The sequence below is a fragment of the Scylla paramamosain genome, chromosome 17 (assembly GCF_035594125.1).
Source record: "Scylla paramamosain isolate STU-SP2022 chromosome 17, ASM3559412v1, whole genome shotgun sequence".
In the NCBI taxonomy this organism is placed as follows: domain Eukaryota; kingdom Metazoa; phylum Arthropoda; class Malacostraca; order Decapoda; family Portunidae; genus Scylla; species Scylla paramamosain.
In genome coordinates this window covers 14226501-14232500 of record NC_087167.1, presented here as the reverse complement: position 1 = coordinate 14232500, position 6000 = coordinate 14226501, and the positions used below count along the sequence as shown (strand labels likewise).

General features: G+C 35.1%; 1 protein-coding gene across 2 annotated transcripts in view; it reads left to right on the top strand.

Annotated features, from left to right (window-relative positions):
- The window catches only part of LOC135108502 (uncharacterized), a 96684-nt gene that overhangs the window by 685 nt on the left and 89999 nt on the right, over positions 1-6000 (top strand). The gene's annotated exons all lie outside the window — the stretch shown is intronic.

The following is a 6000-nucleotide window of genomic DNA, read 5'->3' as shown; positions in this document are numbered from 1 at the left end:
TGGTTTAAAACCATGGAAATTCTAGGTAGGGGTCACCAGGGCTTGGCTGAGAATATGGCTGCCAACCCAAGCCAAGCTATGCCAATGGCGGTGCACCTTTGTCCTGAAACGGATGTTTCCAGGCGGCATGGCACGTGAATTCTAGCACTATTCAGATCTCTAAGACATACCGGGGAAGCTGCAGGGAGTTAGCAGGCCTACACGTGGCAGTTCATGTGCAGCAGTATCCATTTTTACTATGTCCGATTACTCACGCCCCATAAATTTATCGTATTATCTAATCGCATCATTTGAGGTGACGCACGTGAAGAGTAGCACTGTATAATGCAGCATCGGTGTTAATAATCAGCCGAGCTTGGTGTCTGGGCAGTTGTACCCGAGGCGTGGTGAGGGCATTGGCTTGGCTTGGTGGGGGCTAGGGGGGACCAGCAGACCTGCACGGTGTGGTGTGTGTGAGGGCTGCCGAGACGATGAAAGGTCTGCAGCTAGACTTAAAGGTGTCATGGAGCCCTCATCGGGTCAAGGGGGACGCTGGGTTTTGGTGGTTAGCACACGTGGATACGCAATACCAGTGTAGCAAAGTAGACACTGGGCTGAGGTACACGGGAGCTGTGCGTAGAGTTAATTATCCGATTTTCCTGGAGGTTCTTATCACAGCTAAAGCATTTTAAGGATGTAGTAGTAGTAGTAATGTATTATCCCAGTTATTTCAATTTTTTTTATGGTTATCTTTATAGTGTAGTTAGTGATTTTTTTTTTCCCTTCATCATTACTGTTGATGGGGCTTGAAAGGAAGGCTGTATTGTTGAAATAAAAGTTTAAAATGGTGTTTAATGAGTCAGACTTTTTTATTGATTTTTTTTCTAGTGTTCAGAGCAGGATTGTTTGTCACATTGCAATAAAATGTCAAGGAGTCATGAAACTGAGTGACACAATCCTTGACGATAACTTGTTGCAGCAAAAACAGTATTCAGCATAAATGTTCATATTCTTTAGGTGTTTAAAGTATATATCACCACAACTTTTTCCAGGTATAGGAACAATTATCTGTAAAACTACATTCCTATAATTTGAATTGGCATCCAGTTTTTCGGGAAAACATTTGAAAGGTCACAGCCTTGAAGTATATTTTGAAAATATTTGTTGATGTTTTATGGCTAACAGTTGCCAATATTACTTAATTACTTCTAATAGATGGAACATTTTCTTTTATTGGAATCTTTGACACTTGCTTTAATCTGTGGCCCTTGGCTTTTATTTGAAAATTGTGGACTCATGCATTTTTGAAGTATGTCAAGATGCATCTTCTATTGACTAGATATACTTTTGAGTTATGAAAAAAAATATATCCCTTTAAAAAACTGGTGAAGTGGTAACTGATTTCCATTATAGTTTACTATATCAAGAATTAGGCATAACATTCTTTTCATCATCACGTAACTCAGTATGATGGATAGTTTTGTAGTGAATTATTATCGTCAGTAATACTAGTGTCCTATCATACACAATATAGGAACAAAAAGGTAATAGAGGAATTGTTGATTTTAGCTTACATATCAGTAAATTTTATAAAATTATGTACATCATTGTTCGTTCACTGAAGATGATGGACATCTTGTTTGTTAACTACATTGCATTCAAAGCATAATTGTCATGAAATAAAGTTAGTCATATGTTAGGATCAGGTGCTCTTGATGCTTTTCTAAGTATGTAATAGTAGGAAAATTATGTCCGAGTTCAGCTTCTAAAGCATTATCATCTCTGGAGACCACAAGTAATGTTTTAAAGGGGAATTATCTATCACCTCCATTTATGCTGACTTCTGTTGCTTAAAGGTTGTCCACAAAATAATACCAAGAATAATCTCTGAAATTGTATATGTGTAAGCACTGAAAGCTGTACCTATATGCACTGTTAGGTAATATCTTGAAACACATACTGCACTGCTATAGTGTTAAGGTATATTGTTTGAAGACTTAATTTATATCAGGTCACTGACACAATGAAGTTAATTTATAATGTTAATGTGTTTTTATTTTTGTGGAAAGGATTTTGAGCTGATGTTATCAGTTTAACACATATCACTGTTAGTTTATATAGACTTAAATCTTTTATTTTTAGTGCATTAGAACTAGAGGAATTTTTAATTAATATCTGCTTAGCTGCGTTAAATTTGTTTAAAATTTTACAGCCTATCGAACAAAGGGAGAAACGGTATGGGGCCCATCTTGGCACTTTTATGTTGAGTATCTTCAGTTAAGTTCAGGTTTATTGCAGAGATTATAGATCAGAATCTTGTAATGTCACCTAGTTTATCTAATGCATCTGTTTCCCAGGCCTTTCCCTCTTTCAACCTTGAACTTTTTAAATTGGGATATCTATACTACAAGACACGAGTCATTCATATGGAGCTGTGCTCCTTAAGATGCTTTGGAGTAAAGTTGCAGAAATAACACAGATCTCTCAGAGTTATTTGATCTCTGCTCCACAGCCTTGGCTATTGAGCATCTCACTGCCTTGGGCACTTCCTTGCTTGGATCTCCAGTGTGTGTAGTTCATTGTTGGCAGCTTTTTTTTTTTTTTTTTTTTTTTCTGGGAAATGTTATTATTTCTGGATTATTCCTGAATTGACTACCATACATTGTAACTTGGCTGACAGTTGAATGGACTAACCATGCACTTCTTACAGTGTACGTTGATTATATAATATTTGGAAACAAGCTTCTGTAGAGCGTGTCTGTTACTCATCATTATCTTTGTGATTCTTTTTATTTTATTAGATGTTTTTAAATATCTGCTCCACCAAAAACTGCTAATGTTTATCATTGATTTACTTATTACATTATTCATACATTATTCATTATTCAAGATTATGATAAATGTAGGAAATATATATTTGATATTTTCATATATACAGTACTTAACCAATGTTGAAGTAGCTCTTTATTTTTTTTCAGTTATTATTATACTTATTGGTGGATGCAAGAATGTACGTGTACCTGAATCTCAGAATAGAATTGTATGTTTATTTAAATTGGACATGCACAGTAGCAGTTGTTTTGCCTTTTATAATTACATGTACTGGTAAATTAACATGCTATAAGTATTACTGTGTGATGCTGTCTCCTGTAGGTTGTAACAACTTTCTTCCCCTTTTCCCACAAGATGGGATGGTATGAGGTTTGGATTGACTGATCAGGATAGATTCTTGTTTAGGATCTGGGAAGGCTTGTGGCCAGAGGTGCATTAGCAAAAAATTAATTGCTGTACTGAACAGAACTAGCAGTCCACCTCTCAACTTATCTGTAGGCTGTGCATTCTGCAGATTTTTATGCAAGAAAGTTTGTTTTACTCAGAATCAGTTGAAATTTGTTGTCCTCTCTCTCACATATTCATTTCCTCCCATATATTTTTTGCAGTTGATTGAGAATTTAATATATAGGAGCTTTTGTTGGAAAAGTTTCTTATGCTTACCTCAGAAAAAAAAAAAAAATGAACACTTGAAACACAATTCTACCTCCTGTAGCCCACCAGATCTTATAGGTTTCTCTCTCTCTCTCTCTCTCTCTCTCTCTCTCTCTCTCTCTCTCTCTCTCTCTCTCTCTCTCTCTCTCTCTCTCTCTCTCTCTCTCTCCTGGTCATTTTCTCTATATATGTTATTTTGTTGTGACATGACTCCTGTTTTATTTTAACAGACCTGTAGTTTCAGGCAAGGACCAGGGATATATAGCAGATTTAAAAATGAATTCATACCACAGTATGTTGTTGGTAACAGATTTTGAGTAACAGTAAAGTGAAATGAGGAAAATAGTTACGATCTTTCATCAACTCATGATTTTCAGTAATAGGGAACAAGGAATCTCTTTCACATTAATTATGCCACTTGAGGACATACAAACAAGTTAACACTTGCCATTGACTGATACTTTCTGTTTATTCTGTTTTGCTATGATATTTTGAGATCCAGTAGATTTACTCCATTCCTACTAAGACTAAATAATTGTAATATATGGTACTAGATAACTTCTACTTTGATAATCTGTTTTTATAAGTTTAGGTAGGAATACAGTGTAAGTTGGAATACAACATTAATTGGTTGCATTGGCCTGAACAAGACAGGAATACATAGATTTTTCAGTGAATCAAAGCATCAGTCATTAACAGCGTTACTGTTTAGTTGGTAATATTGTTACCTAAACAGTATTATCATTGATATGCAAATTATTTGAGAAATGGGAAGTGTTGTATTAGGAATGCCGGTGTTATGAATTTAGGTTTAAATTAAGATGAGGTTTTGGTCTTTGATGAAAAAGCACTTCATGGTAGTAAGTTAAAAGATTGTGATTGTTATGACAAGTTCATAATGAGTTACTTTATCAGTAGTGTGGTGCTTGTTTAAAAGTTTTCTCGGAGATTCAAGATGTTTTATATAAAGGAGCCCACTGGCTTCTGGTTTGAGATTTTCATGTTGGTCTTTGGTTTAGAAGGCATCTCCACTATGCAGTGGCTAGCACACGTGGCTATGAATCTGCACGCCCTGGTTCAAACCCAGGCCTGGGCATTTGAAACACAGTTCACCCAGCAGTGCATCCTTCTTTTGAGTTAGTCAAGTCAATAAATGGTTACTAAGGGAAACTTCAGTGAAGTAAACCATTGAAACGGAGATGTTACAGTGGCCCTGTGTCTCACAGCAAGGGATGTCACCCACCATGGGCTTGAAGGCTTTTAATGAGATGGAAGTGAGTGCTTACATCACTTGCAACTGTAGTATATGCTTCCAATCCTACTTTTATTTTAGATGCTTTTCTGTGTTGCAGCCTTTTAATAATTTATATATTATTGGTAACTTTTTTTTCTCTCTCCTAGCAAAATTTATTTGTATGTTGTCAGCTTCAGTTGATGGGGTTCCTTAGTTTACTAGCCACAGTACAGTGAAGACTGAGATGGCTCTGGAGTAGGCAAGTAACTGATTTCTATAAATTGTAATGCTATGAAGGGGGAATGAAGGTTTATGTAATTTACGATTTTATCTATAATGAATGAGGGTTCACTTAATTTACGATTTTATTTATAATAAGAGAATGTCCAGTCTTACAAATTCATGGGCAAGTAGTAACATTGTTAAGCTGGTTGTGGTGGACACCAGCTGCACTAATCTGCCATGGAATAGTTAGTTACCATAAATTTATAATGATGAAATGATTGTGGTTACCAAGAAACTATCATGAGCTATAGGATTAAACTTGAACCATTTCAATTATGAGTCTAGGACTGTGGCATGTAACCACCCATCACAGAGATTGTGGAGGTGAATGAACAAATAAGAAGAGGAAGGCCAAGATCAAGTTAAAATGGCTGTGTAACAAAAATACATGGAGAAGACTGTGCTTGAGACAATAAGAAACTCTAAAACAATATGAAGACAGGAAAATCACACATGTAAAGATGACTGCTATCAGTTTCTAATTTAGGAAATTAAGCTACTTAATAGATTGCACTGCTTGTCATTATGATCTCATTGCATTTTGGCTTGCCATACTATGGAAATTACTTTATTTGTGATGTGTTGGCATATTGCAACAGGCTGTTACTGTAGTATTGGTATGAAAATGGGTTGAAAATTACTTACTATAGTTGTTGGCACTTGTATTATATTAGAAATAGAAGTAATTGGGACCAGACCTCTGAAGTTTGCCTTTCTCTATATTCTTTGTGTTGTAGTTATTATTATTTATTTATTTATTTATTTATTTATTTATTTATTTATTTATTTATTTATTTATACTTTATTTATTTTTTTCAATTAATTTTGGTGTTGAGTGTGGGTTGCAGTAAAGGATACCCTAAGCAAAGCAAGACCTTTGGTATATATTTCCATGAGTAATTATAATTTCTTTATACAAGTTACTGTGAGTTTATATATCACTTAACTTGAAAGGTGAATATTATTAACTTTCTTTTTAAAATAAACATGTAATTCTGCTAAATAGGTAAATGGAA